Source organism: Kogia breviceps, chromosome 17 (assembly GCF_026419965.1).
Source record: "Kogia breviceps isolate mKogBre1 chromosome 17, mKogBre1 haplotype 1, whole genome shotgun sequence".
Classification (NCBI taxonomy): domain Eukaryota; kingdom Metazoa; phylum Chordata; class Mammalia; order Artiodactyla; family Physeteridae; genus Kogia; species Kogia breviceps.
This window is the reverse complement of record NC_081326.1, coordinates 9,165,410-9,192,722: the sequence shown is the minus strand read 5'-3', so window position 1 is coordinate 9,192,722 and position 27,313 is coordinate 9,165,410. Positions and strand designations below refer to the sequence as shown.

At 38.4% G+C, this 27,313-nt stretch overlaps 1 long non-coding RNA gene across 4 annotated transcripts in view; it reads left to right on the top strand.

The window, feature by feature from the left end:
* Window positions 1-14,419, top strand: part of LOC136792884 (uncharacterized) — a 446,126-nt gene extending 431,707 nt beyond the window's left edge. For 2 of the 4 annotated variants that reach the window (XR_010837461.1, XR_010837464.1), the window contains 2 exons: window positions 8,952-9,049; window positions 13,425-13,698. This is a non-coding gene — a long non-coding RNA (uncharacterized lncRNA). Of the gene's footprint in view, window positions 1-8,951; window positions 9,050-9,951; window positions 10,736-13,424; window positions 13,699-13,750 lie in introns of those variants that run through there. The other 2 variants (XR_010837463.1, XR_010837462.1) reach the window with 2 other exon arrangements.
* The last annotated feature ends 12,894 nt before the right edge of the window (window positions 14,420-27,313 follow it).

Below are 27,313 nucleotides of genomic sequence, written 5' to 3'. Positions count from 1 at the left end.
AGCTGACATCAGATTCTCAAAGCGCTCCATGTCTCCTCCCCTCCCCAAATGAAGAGTCATTTTTTCAAATCAATCTTTAAGTTTACCCCCACAGTTTTTTACCCCAATTACACTTTAAATTATTGGTATAATTATTAAGAGGCATGGAACAAACTACAAATATAGATAATCATCAGGTAACACAGGAGAGTCATTTTTATTGCATTGTTGTTTTAATTTTTTTCTATCTATTCGTTTCTTGGTAACTGCTTTATGTCTTCGCTTCTGCACTATGTTGTTGGTAATAATGATAGGAAAAGAAAATCTGCCCAAAAGGGCTTCAGTAAACTAAGCAATGAACCTTTATTGAATATCTATAATATACTTAGAACCAGCTAGAAGGTAGCACAGAAAAAGAAGTCCCCGTATATGCTCCTGGAAATCTTACAGTCTAATTAGAGAGACAGAGCATCCATTCGTGAAATTGCTGCTGAGCAAGGAACATTATGAAAATGCTAAGCTATTTGTGTAGGAAGGATCGTACAAGATTTAGAGCTTGAAGGTCCTCTCAAGCTCCTCCTCATTTTACATATCAGGCACCTGAAGCCCAGAGATATTAAGAAGTTTACTTTAGTAATTGACAAATATGAAAGTCCAAGCCAAGGCTATTTCTACTATGCCAAGATAGGTATTAATCACTGCACAAGGAGTTAAAGAACCAAGATATTAATATGGGCAGAAAAATGAGAAGAGAAGTGAACTGAAGTTTTAGAAACAGGTGATCCATAGAGATGAGCAAAGATGTCAGCATACACAGTTAAAGGGGCAGTAGCTTTTAGCAACAACTGGAAGTAAGAGTAAGTATGGATTGGAATGAACAAATGTATTGAAGGGGAAAAGAAGAGGGGGAAGATTTAATACACAAACCTGCTCAAAGAGAGATGAAGCCCACGTTGGCTCAGAGGCAACGGGTGAAACAATTACGACGCATCACTTATCTGCTTTGAGATTTATGGCCAAAGGCCGTAAATCAACATCATCATGCATGCCTCTTGCTTTGGTTTGGTTTTAGTCTGTGCATTCACGTGTGTGTGTACGCAGTAAGCGTGGATTCAGTGAAATTGTCTAGTGTTGGGAAAGGGAACGATATGTAGCTCTTTTGGATTCTGCACACAATTTCAGTGTAGGGTGTTCCTCTGTCAACGAGCAATTCTTGGAATCCCAGCTGGGTGTCTTAAAATTCAACTCCATTCAGACACTATTGACACTGAGATCAGATCCCACATGTCAAGGGTTCAGGCTCACAAGACTCCCCCCTGGTCCCACTTAAGATGCTGGTCACAAGCCCAAGTTGTCACCTGTGCTTCTGATTGACCAGCCATAGATCAGAGGTTCCAATGATTCCCTCCTTGGGTTCAATTAATTTTCTAGAGTGGCTCATAGAAGTCAGAGGGACATTTTACTTCCTAGATGACCAGTTTATTACAAAAGGATATCTATAGCTCAGGAACAGCCAGATAAAAGAGATGCATAGGGCAAGGTACACGGTAAGGGGCTTGGAGTTTCCATGCCCTCGCCAGGCACGCCACTCTCTCCACATCTCCATGCATTCACCAACGCAGAAACTCTGTAAACCCCATCCTTTTCAGGTTTTATAGAGTCTTCACTACATAGGCATGAATGATTAACTCTTTGGCCGTTGGTGCAATCAGTCCCGAGCCGAGGTGCTTTCCAAAAGTCGCCCATTAACATAACAAAAGACACCATTGTTCTCATAACTTAGGAAATTCCAAGGACTTGGGAAACTATGTGCCAGAAATGGGGACAAAGACCAAATATATATTTCTTATTATAAATCACAATATCACATTAGCTTTTCCCATTTCGGTGCATCCATGTGTGAATTTTGTGGGAACTAATTCAACTCGTAGCACCATATGCTAAATTACCAAATCTCCTATTCCACTCAGTTGTATGGTTTTCCAGTTTGATTTCATATAACACTGAAACTTTCTTTATACATCTTAGATTTAATTAATTTCTGGACTTTCAAAGACTAATTTTTCAAGTCACATCTTAAAAACAGTATCACTATATCTTTTATAATAGGATAGCTAATCCGAAAGCATTAAAGTTTTTCAAGACCTACGTGTCTTAGAACTGACGCTACACTTTTAACCAGAAAATAATTGCAAGATTTGTACCTATAAATAAGTTAAATGCTTTCAACAAGGATCCCAACAGGGTCCATTTCCTGGGAGTAAATTTTACAGTAAAACTAATTTAAAAAAACATGGTTATAAAACCCCCAAAGAAAACATCTATTTCAGCAATATCATGCAAAAAAGAAAATCTATTTTAAAACGGTTTTAAAAATAGAATTTTGTGTTCATTTATATCCTAAAACAGACACTACTTGTTTCTTTCTCTAAGACTCTTGGTCCATAGAACAGAAATACGATGAGATATATATTGGATATTCAAGACAGGACCCACCTCTGATAACTCTCCAATTTTATTGAAATTAGAGACTGTGTGAATAATAAACTTACTTTCTATATTTTACTGACCACTTTATGAAAAAGGAAAAAATAGAGTTCGAATATCTAAACTCTTTGATTATTCATTCGCATATTCACTTTCTATCATCTCAGAGGTAATTGGCTGAAATATAATTATTATTCATCATCTATGCTGAAAAATTTAAACAGAAGGAGCAAGAGGGTTCCCCCCCCCCATGACAAATTACTGCCTGATTCTAATTACAATTTTAACCACTAGCTGCTGATTCTTTTATGGGTAGTGAGGTAATCCAATCAGGTGGATTGGGAGCTCATGTTAAACACACCACACATAGAATTAAAGTATGACTGATGGGCTTAAAAGCTGTTAATCAATATGTAGAGATAGCGAATGCAATTCCTTTGTGTTTCCCCGCTTCTAAATCATTGTCCAAAGCTTATTGGAAGTTCTCATTCTTCAAGGCAAGGAAATATAGGTGTCAGGCTCCCTTTTACCTCTTTTCCAACTTTTTAAACTGCTGGTTGGCTGAATTAGGTCTGCCTGACTTGTATTTTTTCTTTTTCTTTCTTTCTTTCTCTCTTTCTTTCTCTCTCTTTCTTTCTTTCAACCAGAGGCTTTGAGGTAATAGTATATTCACTAGGTATATTCAAAGGTCAAGGCGTTCCTGGTTTCACTAATGCATTGGTCTACACGATAGTTTATCTGCTTTCATAACATAGTCAGTCTAAAATACACTGGGTTTATTTCTTGAAGTACCTTTTTGACTGATACATTCAGAAGCATGAAAGTAGCTAATTACCTTTACCTGGAAGGCCAGTAAGAGTCTACCTGCATGAGGGACAGGCAAGAGTGGCTAAAGCACTTATAAATTAGCAGCTTACCCAGCATGTAAGCACCAAGGAGGGGATGAGGCACGTAAGTAATTAAAACCCTCCCCAAGTCTAAAGTATGTTTTCCTTTGAAAGTGTTGCTAGTTTTGGATGGCGCTATATATGGGGTTTCAGCTGCACATTCTCTCGTGGTGCTTGTAAGCAAGCCATATAATTTGGAAACATCTTTAAAGAGATCCTATAGAAATAAATGGGCTTTTTTTTTTTTTTTTGATCAGCACACTCTCATTTTTCCTAGGATTCAAAATTAATGGGGTTTGGGGGAGGTGGGGTCCAGACGGCTTTTGAGACATGGAAGAAGAATTTTGGTTTAGAGGGTTATTTTCTTTGTGATGAATTACTGATGTTTTAAAAGATTGGAGGTGAGAAAGAAACCTTAGAATGAAAGAAAAATTAGCCATTTTAAGCAGAGGGTTTTTTGGGTTTTTTTTTTTTCCTCCTAAGATAGGTTTAGAACACCAGTTTTAGTTCAGTGGGTTTCAGTTAGAATATAGAATCTGTCACATTGTTGCAATGTCTGATTTTAGAAAAGCCATGCAATTCCTCATCATCTTCAGAAAAGTGAACACATACAGATTGATTTAAAATACAAGTTTATTCTCACTACTGTTCAGTGATTTTTAATTAAAGTGTGTGGCCATAAAGTGTTTTGTTTGTGATCATGAGTTCATTCTGGTCTGGTCTCTATCTTTTAATTATTTCCACATGCTTGCCTTGAAGCATGAGCTTCACCATTGCCTCGGTGCATGGACTGACTCCTGACAGATCTACCATCCTGCCCTGCCTGTACTTCCACACCCAAGCCCATCCATGTTCTCAAACATGTCACATGTCTATTTGTTTGACCCCAACTTCCATTTCGGACCTGAACTCCTCCATTAGGTATCATAAAAATCACACAACTTTTGCACTCAAGATTGAATGGAACACCCCCATCCTGCCATAGACCCCAGCTAGCTTGTGGTACCGACAACCTAGCATGGACAGACTTGAAGAATTTGTGCCTCTTTTCAAGGCAATGGGAAGGGTTATGGTGGCTATATCTATGATTTTATATGATACTTAGATATTGTTGCTCATAACTATTATGTATGAAAAAATACATGACAGAAGATATTTTATATATATATATATATATATATATATATATATATATATATATATAGCAGAGGATGATGGGGGTAAAGAAAGTGCTGCTCGCTCAATAACAAAAAAACAAACAACCCAATCCAAAAATGGGCAGAAGAACTAAATAGACATTTCTCCAAAGAAGATATACAGATTGCTAACAAACACATGAAAGAATGCTCAACATCACTAATCATTAGAGAAATGCAAATCAAAACTGCAATGAGATATCATCTCACACCGGTCAGATTGGCCATCATCAAAAACTCTAGAAACAATAAATGCTGGAGAGGGTGTGGAGAAAAGGGAACCCTCTTGCACTGCTGGTGGGAATGTAAATTGATACAGCCGCTATGGAGAACAGTATGGAGGTTCCTTAAAAAACTACAAATAGAACTACCATACGACCCAGCAATCCCACTACTGGGAATATACCCTGAGAAAACTATAATTCAGAAAGACTCATGTACCAAAATGTTCATTGCAGCTCTATTTACAATAGCCAGGACATGGAAGCAACCTAAGTGTCCATCAACAGATGAATGGATAAAGAAGATGTGGCACATATATACAATGGAATATTACTCAGCCATAAAAAGAAATGAAACTGAGTTATTTATAATGAGGTGGATGGACCTGGAGTCTGTCATACAGAGTGAAGTAAGTCAGAAGGAGAAAAACAAATACCGTATGCTAACACATATATATGGACTCTAAGGGAAAAAAATGTCATGAAGAGGTTAGTGGTAGGACGGGAATAAAACACAGACTTACTCGAGCATGGACTTGAGGATATGGGGAGGGGGAGGGGTGGGCTGTGACGAAGTGGGGGAGTGGCAGGGACATATATACACTATCAAATGTAAATTAGATAGCTGGTGGGAAGCTGCTGCATAGCACAGGGAGATCACCTCTGTGCTTTGTGACCGCCTGGGGGGGTGGGATAGGGAGGGTGGGAGAGAGGGTGATGCAAGAGGGAGGAGATGTGGGAGCATGTGTGTATGTGTAACTGATTTAGTTTGTTGTAGAGGGAAAACTAATACACTATTGTAAAACAATTATACTCCAATAAAGATGTTAAAAAAAAAAAAAAAAAGTGCTGCTCTGAGATCTAAGTCTGACATTTACTGTTACCAAGGTCCTCCATTCTTCCCTATAAAATGAGCATTTTCCAAGCTTATAATAGCTTGTTCAGTGTTTACTCTGGGTACTGGTTTTTCTCATTTTATTCTCAAAACAATTCTGTAAGGTATGTACCATTTTACAGATAAGGAAAATAAAACTTAGCAAGTAAGCAACAGAGCCCAGACATAATTCCTGACCTCATGTATATTCGTGGACAATGTACTAGATTCCTTCTGGGCTAAAGGAAAAAGAAGCAGTTAGTGCATCATATTTAGGGCAGATTTAAGGATATTAAGAAAAAATGGAGAAGCTTTTATTTGGAGAGATGGTTCTCAACCAGCCTGATAGACTATCTCTAAGACCCCATCGAGAGGGAAAAGGACTAGCTGCGAACAGATGATAAAAGGGCCATTTGAAGGAGGAATGTCATGAGATTTAGGATGTAAGTGATGCAGTTTCAGAGCCCCAGTGACTAGTGAAGTATCAGAAGTGGGGGATGAAATTCTCTCCATTTACACGTGGAATTCAATAGCATCCGAGGAGAGTCTGAAGGACCCCCTCCCAGGACCACAGCAAGGCCAGTATGGAGGGGTTTCATCAAAGGACTTCTAGTCTGTGGGCTTCAGTGAGGACATCAAATGAAAGAAAAAGAGCAGGCATTTCCGAATACATGTGACATAGCCCCGGAGTACCCTCAGAAATCACTGGTGTGATTTAGTAGGAGAGCTGATGTGCTATAGTCATGTAGGTAGGGGCCACAAGCAAGCCAAATTTGGTAATTATGTTACTAAGACCCCACTGATACGATACTCAAGCTAGGAATGGTATGTCTGGGGATGTTCCCTCTTCTCGCTTTTTCTTTCAATATGTATAATATCATATAATATTCCCTCTAATAATACTTTTCAAATGTGGATGAAATTCCTAATGCAATGCAAATTCCAGTGTAAATGAATGCTATTTCCATTTGCATGATACCGAGAGAAACGTTGTAAACACTAGCACTTTATTAATTTCCATTGAATGGTGATAATATATGCCTGTTAAGTGGCTCTTTTTGGGGATTAAATCATTTCCTTTAGGTGACCTGATTTTGTTCTCCTATCACAAATGACTCACAAGGAAAATTAAAGATGCTACACAAGGTCCCGTATGTTGCCTAGTTCCTATGATATTAAGAGCCGCCACCTTGAAATTAACATGCCACATGAAGGGCTCAGTCCTCCCAGTGCATCAAGTAACTATTTCTTGAATCATTAAGTGGTACATAAGAGAGCTGAGGACTACAGTTCAATTTCCCACAGTACCTGATGTATTTGAGAGGTGGTGAATGTTAATGCATCTGTATCTGTACAAGTGCCTCCTTATCTTCTATGCCCTTTATTTCTGCTCTGCCAGAATCAGGCCACCATCTCTTCAGACTCCACCTCTAACCTGTGTATCAAGTACTCATGAAAATTGATAATCTGGCGAAAGGCAAACAACCTCTGCTCTAAGATCAGATTCTTCCTGTATTTCTCCTTGGTTTTGCTAATGCCTCAAAGCCCCATAGCCCCCTGTCCTCCGGGTCTTACTTGCCTTTGAGACCAGCATGGTGCTCAAGGCTGGCTTAACTCTTAGGGGTCAACTAACTCTCAGATCATCAAACACTGTCCGATCTCTCCCCGCTTGATGAATGAACTTGGATTTTCCATTTGCCTGCTTTGACCGTGGAGATGGACCTGCTAACTCAGCCCTAAACTCCCACTCCCAGCCTTGTTGAATGACTTCTCTGCATTTCTTCCCAAACGAGTCACCCAGAAAAGAAGCCAAAACAAAGACATTCATAATTTAGGTTAAACCAACACTATGAATTTAAAACTTAAAAAAAAAAAAAAAAAACAGAACATGAAATAACAGCCTTAAAGAACAGTCAGCAACACTTCCTGGCTCTAACTTTCTTTTATTTGTTAATAAGCATTACAATAACAGCTGTCATATTTCGAGTATATACATGTACCAGCAGGGTCTGGAATTTGTCATATATAACCTCATTTAATCCTCTCTTCCATCATGCTAGGTAGGTATATGTAATCTTACTTTACAGATGACAAAATTCTCTTTCTTTCCCCCTGCAAACAGTAAGGAAAGCAATCAATTCCTCCCCCTTACAAACAATAAGGAAAACTTGTCACATGGCACACTTTATGTGCTATTTACGGCATGCCAATAATTCTTCAATTAAATTGATTACAAAAAGAGTTGTCTTCCTATACCAAGAGATATTGCAAATCAATAAGGAAAACATCTCCCGTAATTCACCTGGTGGAGAGGAGCCATGTCCCATTTTACAGCATCACACAGCCCATCTCTAAGGATATGGTCTGATGTGACAGGATTGTTCTCTTACCTAACCCCAAAGTCATGTGGCAGTTATCTAACTTTCAGTCTCTTGACCAGCAAAAAAGCTGAAGGTTTTATCCACGGCTGTTTCAGCCAATCTGACTTCTTTCTCCTTAGCCTCCCAAACTTTTCTCAAAGGTTCAAAATTGGACTCCAGGAAAGAAACAAGCAATGGGCATAATTTAGGTTGTGGATTATTAGGCAGGTTGGAAATAATTTCAACTCAAATTGAAAGCAATAAACATTTCAAGAGGAATTCATATTACGAAATCAAAATCTGAAAAATCTAGAAGGCTAGTTTTGCTCTAGAATAACTGGGTTTTCTGTTTTTTGGTTAGAGCAGTCATAGGTAGCACTCATTGTAGGGCCAAGATTTCTGTAGTTGGGAGACATATATTGGGTAAAATCTCGTCGTGCCTCCTCTCAAATCTCTCTAAGGGGGTTCGGGCCTCAGGACTCAAAAGTCTGGAGATTCTGTTGCCTAAAGAGGCCTGAAGGAAAAGAATAACACAGTCTTGATCTTTCCATGGAAGAAAGAAGCAGGGACGTGTTTTTGGAGAAGCCTAATGCGGTGACTTTTCTTCCTGGAATTATTAGTGTACTCCCTTTCCATCTACTGCCCTCAGAACATTAGCCTGATTTTTTCCCCTTGAGCTCTAATTATGGCACCATGGTCATTATTTCTTATAATTTAAGAGATATTAAAGCCTTTCAGCAGGTGACAATTCCAGGTGAGCAGCAAGCTCTGAAGCCAAAATATCCTGAAAGGATGCAATCCAATAAAATGCTCAATACATTCTGGTAAATGCTTGATCTTAAACTTATTATTATAGGTTCTAGGTATATGAGATTCTAGGTATGTGAGATGTGTATAAATTACATGACTTATCATAATTTATATAAGGTGAACTTTTCTTTTTTTAGATTTCTAGGACGAGAAGGGAATACTGGACGGACGTCTTGCTCTGCTGGTGCCATGTTGAGTCCTCTGAGTCCCAGACACCCAGCTGCTGGGACTGAAGGTAGCCCCTGTGGGTGTGTGTATTGTGAGTAACGCAGCCTTGATTGTGTGCCTGGCTGGGTGTAGGGGAAAATGAGATCCCTCCCCTGTGCTATGAAAAGTCCCTTGACCAATCTCAGGACAAAGAAAAACTCAAGGGGCATCAGCTAAGACCCAAGGGACAAGGTAGAAAATAAAGAGGAAGGTAAACTCCCTGAGGCAGTGGAGGGGATTGAACCACATAAATTCTGCTTCCCCACCTCCTTCAGACCTGCACTCAGCCCCTTGGGTTACATCTCCTAAAGTAGCTGAGAACTATTTTAGTCTAGGATGCTCATGGGACCGTCAGTTACCTTCCCAGCCTCCACTCTTCCCTCTCCCCTGATAAGAGGGACCGGGGACGAACCCCATAAATCTGTTTTTATTTCTTTCTGTGTATTCTAGCTGACCTCAGCGACCGATCACAATGGTTACCGGCGGTAACTGTCGTGGGTTAAGGAGAAAGTTCTGGCACCCCCAGTCATCTCCCCCAAGCCTGTAATTCCATTATTTCAGTGTGTATTTAGATTAATAAGCAAGAATTACTCTAGTAATTAATAAAGCACAGTGCTATGTGAATTCATCAAGTTCTGTACGTAGATGTACACACACACACACACACACACACACATGCACACACATCCAGGAAACCATCACTATAATCAAGCTATTGAACGTATCCATCACACCCAAAAGTTTGCGAGTGCCCCTCTGTAAACCCTACCCTCCTCTCCTACAGGCCTGCCTTCCTCCACGGATCTGCTTTCTGTTAGTATAGATCGGTTTGCATGTTTAAGAGTTTCATATAAGTAGAATCATAGTGTATTCTCTATTTTGCTCATTTTCCAGTGCCTTCAAATAGTTGTTTTTAAATATTTTGTCTAGAGTTTGTAATTGTGATGTCCTGTTGGAGAGCTGACAATCTGTCATTACCGAAAGCTGAACTCTAGCAGAAACGATTTGATGACAAAACCCAATGACATGATGTTTGCCTTGATAATGTTCATTTGAGGAACGGCGGTGTGATTTTATCCGGATAACTGTGGGTAGTTGTTGACAAATTTTAGACATTGTTCGCATTTGTGTTTTCGAAACACATCACTCTAGCAGCATGGGGAGACAGATTGAAGGCCAACTCCCAGTCTGGTCTCTGGGATAGCACTTTCTTCTTAGCGGAGCCCTCCTGAGCAGCTCCTACTGAACAACTGCTACGAGCCTCCTCAGAGCACTTTAAACTCAGCATGTCCAAAACTAACTCGTTAGCTTTTTCTCAATATTCTATCAGTTGGTTTCCATGGCCATCTCTCCAGCCATCCGTGCTGTAAACCAAGAGAGCATTCTTCTCTCAACCCCTTCCTTTATCACCATACCAAGTACAGTTAGAGACTGTAGAAACTTTACGGTTGCTAGTGATGCATTTTCAATGTGTTTTAGGGGGAATTCCCTGGAGGTCCAGCGGTTAGGACTCAGCTCTTTCACTGCCGTGGGCCCTGGGTTCGATCCCTGGTCAGGGAACTAAGATCCCGCAAGTCCTGCGGTGCGGCCGGATAAATAAATGTGCTTTAGGGTTCAGAGGTATTGTGAAAACAAAAGGCCAATGGATGACTCCATAGTCAGGGGAAGGGAGTGAGTAAGAAGACTGACTTTATCACGTGGACTGGATTGTGAGACGAAAGATTTAAAGAAGAAGAAAAAAAAAAACCCCACAAGTCTCAGTTCCTGGGACTGGGAACTCCAGCAAGGTAAAGTAGAGGATTGGGCGTATCAGCACTGTCCAGAGAGCAGGGTCCTCAACAAGGGAAAACCCCCAAGTGGGCAGGGATCTGTCAGACGGAGAGAAGAGTGTACACAAAGCATCAGGATGAAAAAAATAATGTAAGTCTGGGAGCACGGGAGGAATGTGAAAGAGAAAGAGAGAAGAAACCCAAATGCTAACAGTACATTATAAGGGATGTAATATATTTTCTGTTGAGGCAACAGGTTACCAACAGATTTTTAAATGAGAGAGATTAACTTGTTGTCATTTGATTTTGATGCTTTATTAATGAAGATAAACTTGTAGGTAGTTCATAGGGCTGAATGTGGTAGGTAGGAAGACCAAAGTGTTAAGAACACTGTCAGAGAGCTCTTGTAACCGTCCATGAGAGAAGGTCCTGCTGTCTGAACTGCCTCAGTGGTAATGAAGCAAAGAGAAAAATCCAAACCAGTGTCAGCGATCGTTCTGAAGTACAATTGCAAAGTGATAAACACGAGTAGTAAGAAAAGAGAAAGAAGAAAGATGACGTCAAGTGTTCTGGTTTGCACAATTCGTAGAAGGATACTTAATTTATTAACTGAAATAAAGTTATGTCTGTATATCTACTATCAAAGAAGATGAATAAGATATAGAGACAAGGATAAGAGATTGCTTTGTATATATTGGAAAGGCTGGTGATGACTTTCACTTACTGGTTGAATCTGAAGCCAAGACAAGCAAGCATGTTTATCGTGTCCTCCGCGTCTGTCAATAAGAACCAGAAAGTTCACCTTGTGTAGCAACTCAGATAAACTGGTTGTGCCTTCCTAGAAGCCACACTTGAGTCTGAATTTACTTCCTGATTTAGTGGAGACGAATATCATGTTAGGTAACTTCTGTAATGAGTAGAAATCTGCCTTGTGCAGCCTGAAGCAGGGGTATTTTACCTGTGACTCAAGGGCCACAGATGGCACTGCCGCAAGTGACATGATTTTTTTAAGCGATGAACAACTTTTTTTTTTTTTTTTTTTTTTTTTTTTTGCGGTACGCTGGCCTCTCACAGGCTCCGGACGCGCAGGCGCAGCGGCCAAGGCTCACGGGCCCAGCCGCTCCGCGGCACGTGGGATCCTCCCGGACCGGGGCACGAACCCGCGTCCCCTGCATCGGCAGGCGGATTCTCAACCACCGCGCCACCAGGGAAGCCCCGATGAACAACTTTTGATAAAGCTCTAAATAAAACAAAGCAGTTGTTCTATTTATAGAGTAGTCTCATTCGGATCATTTTCGTGTTTATTAAAAAGGTTCCAAAGTATTCTGTGTATATATGTCAAACGGCTTGGAGTCCAGGCTAAGATAAATATCAACGCATTTATATAAATATAATATATAACATAAATATCATAAATAATTACATACATTTATTTGTTTATCCTATTTGAATGTCCGGTGAGACTTCTGCAAGTTACAAGGGCTGAGGGGCAATTCTCTGTGGAGGACTATTCTGGCTCCCTCCTATTATAAATAGCAGCAGCAGCCCATCCCTGTGACATAAATATTTCCCCACAAATGTTAAAAACCCTCCCTAGTGGGCTGTACTGTCCCCACTGAGAACCACTCTGTAGAGGACCTACGTCTAACCCACACGTCAGCTGAGGTTTTCCTGACTTAGCATATAGATCAGTTACAGACCCCTTTCACAGCCCATAGAAGTTTCTTGTCCTCTAAAGGTTGATGAGCATTTCCAGAGAAAGGGTTACTTTCTCAGTTTACTGCTTCTGCCGAATGAGTCCAGTTTGCAGATCATCGTTCGACCTGTTGGATCCATCTCTGTTCTGTGCTCATGAACCTCAAGTGTCAGTGGAATGTGGTCATGATTTTCAGTTCCCGGAAGGAATCCTCCCCCCACCCCACCCCCCGCCGCCACATCCTCCCCCGCACCCACCATCACACACACAAAGGATGCAGTTGTCTTTGAAACAGATTTGACGGGAGGTTTGGTAAACAACTCTGCTAAGACACAAACAAATCTATGAGCTCTTAGGGTTGGAAATGCTATTATAAAAGTTCAGCCTCCATCCTCAATTCTTTCTCTTTTTCTGCTTTCAGCACTCATAATTTACCATTCATTGCTAATGCAGAACCATTTGGTAAGAGTGGTTTTGTGTGTGAATGTGTGTGTGAGTCTGTCTGTCTGTCCGCCTCTGGCTACTCATACCCTTACTTTTGTATCACGGTGACTCACAAGGGTATCTTCTAGTCCTTACTATTAAGAATAGCTACCTCTCTGGTATTCCTATTTACAGAAGGATTATGTGCAAATCTATATTTTCATTTGACTCATTGAACAAAGCTGCCGATTTCTAGAAAAGTATCCATTGATTTAAATGCCTTTAAGGCCAGGTCTGTCATGTAAGTGTGTTCAGTTGTGTGTCTACAACTCAACAGGGTGTGATGGTCACCGTGCAGAAAGGAAGTGCTCTGCATTCATACCCAGAGGTATTAAAGTGAAATTGATTGAAAAGTCTGTACTCACCACCAATTTATGTTCTCTCTGCTGTAACTTTTACTTGTTTCCTACCCATATAAACATGACACTAGACACGATTCCTGTTAATACTAACAGATTATGAAATTGGAGAACCAAGACGATGCTTCGGCCGAATGATGACTGGAAGACAAGGAGTCGAAGCCCAACGTAAAAGGGTCTTCAGGCTCCGAGTGCGCCCAGGAAAACCTGTTCGTGCTTATGCCTCCTGGAAACACTGGGTTGATGGAATGAGGGGGGAGTCATTTCCAGATTTCAGTTTCCTAGGAAAATTTATGGAATATGGAAGTAGCAGTGTGGAAGGAGATCGTGTTCTTTTCCAATTTCACCCTAAGAAATAAGTTATAATAACACTTTAAGGAGGCTAAGGCTGTCATCCTAAATGTGTTATAATATCTTTTCAGCTGAACTGCATCCTGTAATAATAAGAATAAATTTTAATAAGACACAGGAAGAGTGAACCTGAAAATCTGACCTTCAATTTCTAATTTGGAGATATTTCCCAAGAGCTCTCATCAGGTAATCTTATCATCTTTTGGTGAACTCTAGGTAACTACGGCATTTGTCACTCACCTACTAACACTAGAGAGATCTCTAGTTGCATCTGGGAACACTCAATATGCTGTCACCACAGATGGATCACACTTAGCTCTCTCTGACATCCAGCATCTGAATTCAAGCCAAATGTTCACTTAGGAATATCCTACGCATCCTCACCTCTGTGTCAGGCTTAAGTCCTAAGAGAAGTCCAGTAAAGAAAAGAATAAAGCATCAGCAAACCATTTTTACCCTGGATCCATGGTTAGACCACCTGAAAGACCAGTGATATTTAAGGGGTCAGCAGAACACTTTTGCTGTTGTTGGTACCAGTGCCAGGGGACCCCAGAAAAACTCACTTTGTCTGGACTATGGGAGGTCTAGGGTAGTGTGGGGAGATATATGGGAACTGAGGCTGGAGAAATAGATCAAGATTAGAATCTGAAGCCCTAAGAATGTCAGGCTAAGGAAACCGTGAGCTGCTGGGAGTTTTTGAACTTCAAGTATTCATGACTAAAGCTGTGCTATAGAAAAAAAAAAAAAATTAACCTAAAATGGTTGTCAGTGATAGACTGGCCTTTCACATTGATAAAATTATCAGAATTGTTTAAATGTTTGCATTTTGACTGTGCACTGTTTTTTAATTATACTTAACTGTAGAGAATTATATTTTAACCCTCAAAATTATTCCAGAATGAGCCAGCGTAAAAATGGGATTGAAAGACTCAGAAAGAGTTGCTTTCAAATTTTCTCTTAAACAAAAATAATCTCACCTATACTCCTTGCTTTAGAACTTTGGGGAGATATAAAATTCTTTCTGAAACTCTATCATAAACATGTCACAGATGACAATTGTCATAGCTTGTCTGCTGAAATCTGTGAAATTCTAAAGTAAATACTTACCAATTTAAATGTACTCTACCTACTTCCAAAAAGGAGGTAAGATGGCTTAAATTGGAATGGAGCTTTAGCAAAACAACAAGTAAGACATGGTTTCTTCATAAGTATTACTTACACGAAAACTTTCTGAACTATTTGTGATGCAAGGGACACATCCACAATGTTCAAATACTAGAACAATAGGGGAAAAATCAATCTCTTATTAGCTAGATATAAATTAGGTCAAAGGAAGTATGCTTTATGTTTTAGTTTCAGCTTAGATTTCATTTTTTTTTAAAAACTGAGATTCAAAACCATGTGTGACATATCTAGGACGAACACACATATACAAACAATGATTTTATTATCCTGCATCATTTCCCCAGGAAAAGTCACAGAACATATTACATATCTTTAAAAGAATGAAGCTATTCAGAATTGATCTCTTTAGGCTAATATGGATTGGCATAGTATGTCAGCACAAATCCTATCATTTGGGGAAATCTCAAGATAATACAATAATTTAACTGCATGTTCTATAAAATTTCAAATGTCATTTTCCCAATCTTTGAGCACTGTTATGCTCCTTTCAAGTCCTTGTCTTCACATCTCAGAGTCTGTAGCCCTCACTTTCTCTTACTTTTGATCCATCCCTTTCTTTCTCCCTCCCTCTTTGCCATCTTTTTAAGCCTTTTCTTCTTTGAAATGAGATTGGGAAGCAGAGGCAGCCAGAAGAAAATACATAGTTTGTTTTCTTCTAAATATACTCAGATTTCTATTCAAAATAATGGCTTCCTTCTATAATTATTTTAGAAGCAGTAAAGCTGACTCACAAACCACAGCTAATAACAAAGGCAACTCAATTTAGTCCTTTCTAGTAACTGCCTAAGGCCCTGGCTAATGGTGAGAGAAAGCCACAAAGAATGTTCCAAAGGGGGAAAAAAAAGAGCTACAGTTAAATAGCTTTTGTTAAGCCAATGTTTTAAAAGGCATATACTACAGTTATAAGTGGGCCAAAGTTGGCAAGAGTTTAGAGGAGAAGGAATGGAGAAGGTCATTCTCCATCCCTTTCCTCACACCCTGCACAGAAAACAGTGCTTATCTGAACTGATAAAAAGCCAGAGAGACTGATCGGTCTATAGTACTGGGAATAGAGCTTTCAAAGGAGTTAAACTGTTAGCAGTGTTTGTAATTTCATAGACTGTCTCTGGGACACACAAGAAACGGATAACGCCAAGAAACAGACCTGGTGTCCTGGGGAGATTTCGATATATTTTGAATTTCATAACATGTGAATGTCTGGGCAATGTGACCTTCAATGTACATCTACAGATTCTTTGATACTCTTCTCCTCAAGAGATGGTACTTAACTCACTTCTCCGTGAATGTGGGCTGGACTTTGTGATTTGCTTTTATCAATTAAAAGATGCCAGAAGAATGGGAATGTCACTTCTAATATTAGCTTATGAAAGCCTGCAGCTCCTGTCTTGAGCATTCTTTTTCTTTCCTCTTGGGAATCACTCACTGTAGAGTTCTCCAGATGTCACGAGGTGTGAACAGGCTAAGAGGCCCACACAGAGTCACCTGAAGCCTCCTCTCTTGACAGTCACTGGAGAGAGCTTAGGAGTCGATTTCCCAGCCCCTTCAGGTACCCTCAGCCCAGGGTCAACGACATGACTGCAAGAGCCATCCAGCTAACCCCTCCCAGTTTTCTGACCTTGAGAAACCTTGAGAAGATTTGAGATGTTAAATGTTTGTTGTGTAAACTGCTAAATCTTGGAGTAATTTGTTATGCAACAATAGGTGACTAATACAATTACCAGTCTGAAAATACAAACACACACATTAGTTAGTTAATTAGTTAAATGGAAATGGAAACACACATTGCTGAGTTCTCTTTGGTCTAACTTACTTCTCCTGCACTTGAATGATAACAGCAATGAAACTACTCCCGAAGGGGAGGTGATCTGACTGTCTTTCTTGTCTCAGCCCCTTTCCACTCTCTCCCAGCAGGTAAAGAACACAGGGCTGCTCTGGGTCTGATCTCTCAAATTACTTTCTTAGTTGGGTCCCTATGTGCCTCCCAGTTGATTATTATTGCACATAAGTTACTTGACCAAATGGTCTCTTTCCTGCATTTGAAAAGATCTGATGACACCGTAATGGGTTTTTTCCACTTGTGAAATTGAAATTAATGAAATGAAATAGTGCTTGAATTTATTCATGTTGTGGCATGTACGGAGAGCTTGTTATTTTTCAATACTGGATAATAGTCCATTTTTTAAACATACTACAATGTATAAAGTCATGTATTGAAGAGCACTGGAGTTATTTTTTGTTTGGGGCTATTGAAAATAATGTTACGGACATCCGTCCTCCTGTCTTTTACTGTACACAGTATATATTGCTGTTGAATACACACTTAGGAAAGAAATCGCTGCATCAAGGACAGTGTGTATATCTACAGTTTTAGCAGATACTGCCATGATTTTAACGTTGTTAAATTGATTTTTACTCCCCCTAGCCATGTACGATAATTCTTGTTGGTCCCATATCCTGAGAAGATATTGCTATTGACAGTCTTTATAACTTCAGCCATTTGGGTAGGTTTATACCAGTACCACATTTTTGGTATTAATCAGCATTTTCTTGATGACTAATTGTGGTCGAGCACCTTTTCATATGTGGCCATTTTGATGTCGACTTTTGCGAAGTGAATGCTTTTTCTATTTTATTTATTAGATTGTTGGTTATTTCTTATTAATTTGTAAGGGTTTCTTCTGGACAGGAGATCTTTGGTGGACCTATGCATTCCAGACGTATTTCTCACTCTGTGGTTTGCATTTGCAGTTTCCTAATAGTGTTCTTTTTTTTTTTTTTTTTTGCGGTACGCGGGCCTCTCACTGCCGTGGCCTCTCCCGTTGCGGAGCACAGGCTCCGGACGCGCAGGCGCAGCGGCCATGGCTCACGGGCCCAGCCGCTCCGCGGCATGTGGGATCCTCCCGGACCGGGGCACGAACCCGCGTCCCCTGCATCTGCAGGCGGACTCTCAACCACTGCGCCACCAGGGAAGCCCAATAGTGTTCTTTTGATGAACAAAATTCTTAATTTTATTGAAGTAGAATTCTCCAATCTTTTCTTTATGGGCAAGTGTGTTTTTTGTCCAGTTTCAGAAATTTTACCCACCCCAGGTCATGAACATATCCTTCTAAGTTATTTTCTAGTAGCTCTGTTATTGTAGATTTTATATTTAGGTCTATAGTTCATCTGGAATTCCTTTCCAATGGAGTAAGGTAACGTCAAAGTTCAATTCCCTTATGGATAGCCAATTTACCCAGCATCATTTATTAAAATAACAATTCTTTCTTCACTGCATTATAGTAGCAACTTCATCACAATTCAGATGACTTTATATATTTTTTTGGACTGTATTCTGTTCTGTTGGTCCATCCGCCTGCCCAAGGTGCTTACCATACTGTCTTAATTACAATCGTTTTTGTAGTAAGTCTCAATATCAAGTAGAGTAAGCCTTCCAAATTCTTTCTTTTTATTCAAATGTTTTTTGAATATTCTTGAAACTTTTCGTTTTCATACTAATTGGGAATCTTTTTTTTTTTTTTTTTTTTTTTTGGCAGTATGCAGGCCTCACTGTTGTGGCCTCTCCCGTTGCGGAGCACACGCTCCGGACGCGCAGGCTTAGCGGCCATGGCTCACAGGCCCAGCCGCTCCGCGGCACTTGGGATCCTCCCGGACCGGGGCACGAACCCGCGTCCCCTGCATCGGGAGGCGGACTCTCAACCACTGCGCCACCAGGGAAGCCCCAGAATCTTATTTTTTGAAGCTTATTATTTCCCAACAACAAAAAAAATCTTTTAGAATTTTTACTGGAATTGCAATGCATTGGTTAGGTCAATTTGTAGAAAATTAGCATTTTTACAGTATCAAATATTCCAACACAAAAATATGTTATATCTTTGTATTTGTTGAGGTTTTTGTAATTTCTTTCAATAATGTTCTGTAGGTTTCAGAAAATAAAATATTTTTCTTAATTTTTTCCCTAAGTAACATTTTAAAATTCCAGGTTTATTAACACTTCTTACTAGTACCTAGAAATACTTTTAATTTTTGCATATTAAATGTGCATCTAGCAGCTTTGCTAACTTCTCTTATTGATTCTAATAATGTCTCTGTAGAGTCTTCAGATTTTCTACATATACTATCTTGTTGTCCTGAATCATGACACCTCATTTCCTCTTTTTAGCCCTTATACACGTTATTTATTTGTGTTATCTTATTGCAATTGTTAAGACCTCCTGTCTTAACATAGACCATAGGACGATAAGGAATCAAGTGGTTTAAAGAAATCCTCATAATTCAATATGCATATAAAACTCCTGGCGATCTTCTTAAAATGCAAATTCTAAGGGAGTAAGTCTGGAGTGGGGCTTAGGATTCTACATTTTTAACAAGCTCCCTAGTGATACACATGATGTCAATCTACAAACCTTACTTCAATTGGCAAAGATGTAGTGAATATCCTTGTCTGATTCTTCGTAAGCACTTAACATTTCAACTCTGTCTGAGGTGTGCTAGAGGTTTTATCTGTTTTTGCAGATATCATGTATCAGATTATGAAAATTTTGCTTCTACTTTATTTGTTAAAATTACTAACAAATATTGAATTTTATAAAATTATTTCACTTTAAATGAAATCATCGTATGTTTTTTCTGAAGTATTCTGTTAATGTACTGAATTACATCGATTGATTTTCAAAAGTTAATCAATCTTGCATTCCTGAAATCAGCTCAACTAGGTCATGAAATATTATTCTATTTATTTATTGCTGGATTCAATTTGCTAATATGTTGTTTGAGACTTTTATGTCTATGTTCATAAGTGAGGTTTGAATGTAATTTTCATTTCTTTCAATATACCTGTCAGGTTATGGTATTATGATCACATTGATCTCATAATTAATTCAATTTTGGAATGTACCCTCTGTTTTTATCCCCTGGAAGAATTTGTATAAGAATGACTTTATTTCTTCCACAAATATTTGAAAGAATTTAATGATGAAATAAATCATCTAGGCCTGGAATGCTCTTCTTATAGAGGCTTTTAACTAGGGATTCAATTTATTAGATAAAGAGCTTTCAGTTTGTTTTATTTTGTCTTCTATAAACTTTGGTAAATGCTATTTTTCTAGCAAATTTTTCTTTTATTTAAATTTTCAAATTAAAAATTTTCATAATATCAGTATATACTTCTGATCTGAAGAATCTATAGTGGTTCTTTTATTTTTATTCCTGAGATCAGGAATTTGTACTGTCTTTTATTTCTTGATAAATCTTGCCAGATATTCATCAATTATGCTATTCTTTTCAAGTTACTGATTTGCAGTATGATTAATTCTCTCCATTTGTTTGCTTTCTATTTCATTACTTTCTGTACTGCCTTTATTTCCTTCCTTCTATTTTATTTGGGGTTTTTTTTTTTTGGCTGCCCTTTTAATAATTTTTTGAGGCAATATTAGATGACTGAATTTTCACCCTTCTTACTCTTCAAATATAATGCATTTAAAACTACAAATTTCATTCTAATTACCTGTTTAGCGGCCTCTTGCAAGTCTTGACATATTTATTGATATATTTATTATTATACAATAAAAATGTTTTCTGTTACCCACTGAGAATTCTTAATTAATATTTTTGTTAATTGCTGCCTCTAATTTCCCTAATCTCCAATATTGGGGGACTTTTAAGTTAAATTTTTGCTGTTGCTTTCAAGATTAATTCTATGATTGGAAAACATACTCTGAGTGATTTTCATTCTCTGAAAGTTTTGGGGATTGGTTTTATGGCCAACATATGGTCAGTTTTGATAAATAGTTTAAATACACATTTTCCTCTCCCCAAACTACCACATTTTTTTTTATTGCGACCATGCCTTTGAATTCTATATTCATTTGAGGTCTCAGAACACTACGCTTACAATTTGTTTAGTCAATATTCATTTATTTTTACCCACATAGTTGCCTTGTGTTTTTGTCTAGAATAATTTTTCTTCTGCCTGAAAAGTCCTTTCATTTTTTTCCTTTAATTCAGATGTACTGGCAATGATTTAAATTACGTTAGTGTTTTCTTGTCTGGAAATGTCTATATTTTACTGGCACTGTTGAAAGATAATTTTCTAGAATATAAAATTTTTAGGTTGTCATCTATTTTTCTGCTCTTTAAAATTGTCATTCTATTGCAACTGGCATCTACTGTTTCTTATAAAAAACTATTTTTCATATTGTTTCCTCCTTGAAGGTAATGCGTTTTATTCTCCTCTGGCTTCTTTTAACTTCTTACTTTGCCTTTCTCTTTCAGAAATTTTATTATGATGTGTCCAGAAATGGTTTGTTTGTCTTTATTCTACTTGGGGTTCATATTTCTTTGTGAATTTATGAGTTGATTTCTTTTCTCAGGTTTGGAAATAGGTTTTGCATTACTTTTTCAAATATTGCTTCTGTCATACTTTCTCTTTCCTGCCTTTCTAAGGCAGTTGAACATATATTAGACCTTTTCACATTTCTATTATATTTCTTATGCCCTTTTACAAATTCTCCAACCTTTTTGATCTTCATGTTTGAGTCTGGATATCGTCTACTATCCTGTCTTCAAATTTACAAAACCACTCTTCTTCTGCGTCCACTTCAAACCCATTTACTAGTTTTTAATTTTCATTACTGCATTTTGTGATTCTATAATTTCCATTTCACTCTTTTTCTGGACATCAGGCTTCCAGTGAAATATTTCATTGTGTCATCTATTTTCTTGAACATGTACAGTTGTTTTACAGTTTGTGTTTGATAACTTCAATGATTGGGTCATCTGGAAATTTTGTATCAGTTTTCTTTCTCTTGACCATTTGGGATGCCTATAATTTTTTTTAACTGAATGACAGATATTGTACAAGAAAAACTGAGAAGGCTCTGTAATATATATTCTTCACCTTCTGGTAGGCAGCCTGAGTTGGAGCAGATCACCTTCATCTAATGAAAGAATGACTCAACCGAACTGAAGTTTTTTAAGTCACTTTCTACCTCTAGTTCTCCCCTGTTCCCGGGCTTAACTATTCTGTGTCTTAACTGATTGTCTAGGCTCCTTTTTGGCAAGTCCTGAGCACTAGTTCACACACCCTCAGCACTAGAAGACTACTGAAAACTCAGCTCCGGTGCAGTGACTTCTGCTTGGTTTCCTTGTCTATCACTTTGCACAACATTCGAATTTGTCAAATGCCTCTAGCAGGAAAATAAAAGTATCTTGGACTCCTTTCTCTGTGCATTCTTTCTCTCAAGGATCACTGCTCCAGAACTGCCACTAAAAAAAATTGTCAAATATTGATAATATTTAGAAATTCAGACTCTATGGTGGAAAATAGAAAGAGAGCTTTTAATTGCCTAACATACCAGAAGAACTTGAAAGTGCTTTAGCTTAAATGTTTTCTTTCTATAGAAATCTTTAAATGTTGTCACAAGAATACATATTTCCATTTATCAGCAAATAGACAGAGTTTAATATATAGTACTAAACTTAATTACATCTAGGATATACATAATCAATCATGCTCCTTAATCAGACATAAATAGAAACCAAATGGTCAAGCAACCGCAAACTCAAAATGAAAAATACGAACACTGGCGACTTCCCTGGCAGTCCAGATGTTCCCTGTTCAATCTTTGGTCAGGGAACTAAAATCCTACATGCTGCTCAGCTCGGCCTTGAAAGAAAGAAAGAAAGGAAGGAAGAAAGGAAGAAAGGAAGGAAGGAAGGAAGGAAGGAAGGAAGGAAGGAAAGAAGGAAGGAAGGAAGGAAGGAAGGAAGGAAGGAAGGAAGGAAGGAAGGAAGGAAGGAAGAAAGAAAGAAAGAAAGAAAGAAAGAAAGAAAGAAAGAAAGAAAGAAAGAAAGAAAGAAAGAAAGAAAGAAAAAGAAAAATATGTACACTAAGAAAGAGTCACTGATAATAACTATAAATGGAATATAACCTTTAAAAATTGTAAACCAGGGCTTCCCTGGTGGCGCAGTGGTTGAGAATCCGCCTGCCGATGCAGGAGACACGGGTTCGTGCCCTGGTCCGGGAAGATCCCACATGCCGCGGAGCAACTAAGCCCGTGAGCCATGGCCGCTAGGCCTGCGCGTCCGGAGCCTGTGCTCCGCAACGGGAGAGGCCACAACAGCGAGAGGCCCGCATACCGCAAAAAAAAAAAATTGTAAACCACCATATTGTACACGTGTAACATATAATATTGTACATCAATTATTATAATTCAATTTTTTAAAAAAAGAAAGTCACTGTACCTTGGCATGCACAGCTGGTTCTGAGATTTTCAAAGTGGCTGATTTAGACTCACTGACAGATAGCACTTGTTTTTACTTCCTTTTATTTTTTGTTTTTGTTTTCATTTTTATTGAAGTATGGTTGATTTACAGTGCTGTGCCAGTCTCTGCTGTACAGCAAAGTGACTCAGTTATACCCATAGAGACATTCTTTTTTAATATTCTTTTCCATTATGATATATCCCAGGAGACTGGATACAGTTCCCTATGCTACACAGACTCACAGACATAGAGATCAGACTTGTGGTTGCTAAGGGGTAGGGGGGGAGGGAGAGGGATGGGCTGGGAATTGGGGGTTGGTAGATCCAAACTGTTACATTTAGAATGGATCAACAACAAGGTCTTACTGTATAGCAGAGATGGCATTTTTAAAGTTGGCTGTTTTTATTAGCTGAAGAGTAAAGTTGGCATCCTGTTGAGATGAGTTTCAGTGAGGTTTATGGTTGTTCTTTCCATTTCAGGGCTCTTGTCCTATGAGATATTATCCATTTCAAAAAGTTGTGCTATTTCAGCAATTTCTTGTTTAACATTGACAGTTGCCATTCCACAAATATTAGAGAGATTGCAAAGGCCTCTAAGATCATTAAATCCATCCCCCTGGCACTGTAGGCGAGGCAAGTGAAGCAAAACTATTTTTTTGTGTGTGGGTTATATTTGGTATGGACCTTTCTAGTAAAAAATAATATTGAGTAAAATGGGTGAAGGTGCCTAGGTAAGTGAAAAGTTTCTGCAGGAATTTTCATTGTTTCTTGTCTTCCTTTTCAGTCTGAATATCATTAATTATTCAATGCCTATTTTATATCCCAAATGCATATTTTAAAACAATTTCTGAGGTTTAACTTCTACTTTTCATTTAAAACCCATTGTTGTGGGTTGTGTTAATTTCAACACAACCAGATAATCTGGGGCTGAGTGGAACCCCGCAGCCAGTAGTCTTGGAAATCTATTACCTCAATGTGTAAAGTGATGAAAAATATATAGACTACATTACCTTTAATTTAATGATAATTTCACAAATGTCTGGGTTTTAATTTTTTGGTTTTATTTATTTATTTTATTTTTTGTGTGGTACGCGGGCCTCTCACTGTTGTGGCCTCTCGCGTTGCGGAGCACAGGCTCCGGACGCGCAGGCTCAGCGGCCACGGCTCACGGGCCCAGCCGCTCCGCGGCACGTGGGATCCTCCTGGACCGGGGCACGAACCCGTGTCCCCTGCATTGGCAGGCGGATTATTAACCACTGCACCACGAGGGAAGCCCAAATGTCTGGTTTTTTTCCTAACATTTAAAGGTGGTAAAAGTGTTCTGGTTAATAATAAATAGCCAAATGTTATTGAATTTAGTCAAATTTACTCTTTCATATTAATGTCCCAGGTGGTAATATACTAAGGAAGCATCCATGTATAATTATTCAAATATCAGTGATGTCTATTCATTCGATTTAGTTAAGATTAAAATTTAAGCATCTTACAAATATCTACTTAATCATAAGATATCAGTGAACCTACTTCTTGAGTACAAAAGCATAGCTAAAATATTAAATATTATATTTAACCACAATAAGGATTTCTTATAATTATGTAATCACCAAAATACTTTCCGATTTTTGCTTATTAAATACTCAATATTTAATTAATCATCTAAATTACTGTACAGCGTAAGCTTTGTAATACAAATCTGGCCACATATAAATGAATAACAATATCCTTTAAGCAATATCAAAACATTGCCTTTTATGAATAAATTACAAGAAAAAGTAGCAAGAAAATATATAGAGAGGGATCTATATATGAACTATAATGGTCATTAATAGTAGCTAGTTCTAAAAGTTTTGCTGTCTACACTCAAACTAGTGAATAAGACAATATAAGCTATGTCTTTGGAGCCTTACTACATCATTTATTTAATTTTTTATTACATCGTTTAAAAAGCACAAAGAACCAAACATTTTATAACTATCCTTTAGCAGAGCTCAAAATGTTGCAGAATAAATTATGGATCCCACAGTCCCATGCCTGGTGGTAGACATATTCCAAAATGTGGATGAATTGCTGGTACAAAATAAGGCAACATTATAGCACCATACACTCAGAAAACAGGAACTGCCGGCAATCTCAACTACTATGGAGGCCTTACCATAACATGTGAAGTTCAAGGTCAGGTATAGTTGTGGCTGCTCCCATTTCAGTACCAAATAATGAAATGCCACTTGGAAGATTCCACTCCTGTCTCCCTGCTTTGAACATGTAACCCGGTGTGTTATTTGAATAATTTAACATATCTGTGTTAGTAAAAGCAAAATTCTCCTGGCAGAACATTTAAAGAATATACATACATGAATCGTTTCCAATAGGGAGAGAGTCCTTCTGCTGTAAGAGTAATTATGTAAATCCACATGTGATATTATGTAATGTTGATATTAATATTTTATCTTCAGAGATTTTAATAAGATAGAGACTTTTTGGCAGGAGACGATGACAAATTAATAAGCGAGCAAAGCTTAAGGTAAGCCAGTACTCTTGAAGGATAAATATAATAAATAAAACCTTTCCTAACTGAGAGTTGTACAAATATTTCACCATCTGTCCTTGTGGCACTGGATTCTATACTCCCCTTCCTAGGTCCTGGAGACCATGAGATGAGCTATGTGCCTTCAGTTAGTCTCAGGAGCATGGATTTTTCTCATGTGAGCATCTTGCTACACTGAAGGTGACTGTACTTTAAATCTTCTATGTGACGCTCACTCCCCGTGCCTGCAGAACTGTAGTCTGCTTCAGAAGAACAAACTGGCAGTGCTGGATTGATGGAGAAACTGCTTGTTGATTTCCAGTACAGTGATCTCCTAAAGAACGTCCAAGTGTAAATCCTCTCACACACCAGTGTCATCTTGACTACCCACTCTACGTTCTACATTTCACGTCTACACTTTATATACTTCTACACTTTTTCTCTTCATCTTCTCTACCTCCTTATCCTCTATATAAGGAGTATCCTTACTGTGATCATATGTTAGAATCTTACATTTTAAGGAAATTTTAGATCATCTAGTCCTATTCTGTCACCTAAGGAGGATCAAGGGGGATGAAAAACACTTGATTTGCCCAAAGCTGCATTTGTTTTAGTAAAGCCTTCACCAGATACAAAGTAGTTTTGACCCCCAAGTCACCGTTTGCTCTACGACATGTGGTTCTTCATGAAGGACTGTTCCTTCTCGAGGACCGGTGTGTCCCTTCCCAGCTTAATAGGCAAGGGTCACTCTTGTCGTCCTAGAGGTGACATGGCCCTCTTGACCTTCGTGTTGCTCTCCAATTGGCTCCTACGCTGTAATGCTGCAAGAAACTCTAGATGTCCTACTTCAGACGGATATGTATGTATGTATGTTATGTATGTTATGCAAAATTGCAGAAATTCAGGATTACATTGTTAAATTTGCTTTATACATTTAGGAGACCACAACTTTGAACGTTAGAATGCTGGATTAGGAATCAAGCCTCTAGTTTGGGGCTTGCTTCTAAGTACCTTTGCAAGTGTGGGTAAATTTCTTAATCCCTCTGTTTCTGATTTGCCTTATCGGGAACTTAAGAGGATTGTACTAGATGATTCTTAAGGTCCCTTCCAGCTAGAAAACTCAATGTGATTCGTTATCATACAAAGTAAAGTGGAAAACTGAGATAACCACACAGCTGCATCAGAGGGTAAACAAGACTCAGTACTTTGCTTTCCTTGTCTGCATATTTCAGAGGAAAATTATGTTTTAATCCTAAATCACCAGTAAAATTGCTTCTGCTCTAACTTTACTCCGTGTGCCAATGCAGCCAGAACTCCATGCTTCACTCATATATACTAAGTCTAGTGGACCATGTGAAACAGAATGCTAGACTGAGCTACGTGGAATTGGCATACACTGTACTTATATTCAAATGGATCCGCATTCCCTGTGGCAGAATCAGAGAGGCAATGCACACAAATATAAGTAAGTGGAAAACTTCAAGGCTTGTTTATGTAACTACACGCTAGTATATATAGGAGGATGTTGCAATTAGGAAAACTTTGCTTGTCAAAACTGGTCACTTAAAATTTGTTCACACTTCCTTTTCCCTGTGACTTTTTTTTTTTTTTTTTTAGCAATGATTTTTAATCACCTCCTTCCCCCAAAATAAGTTGAAGTGTCT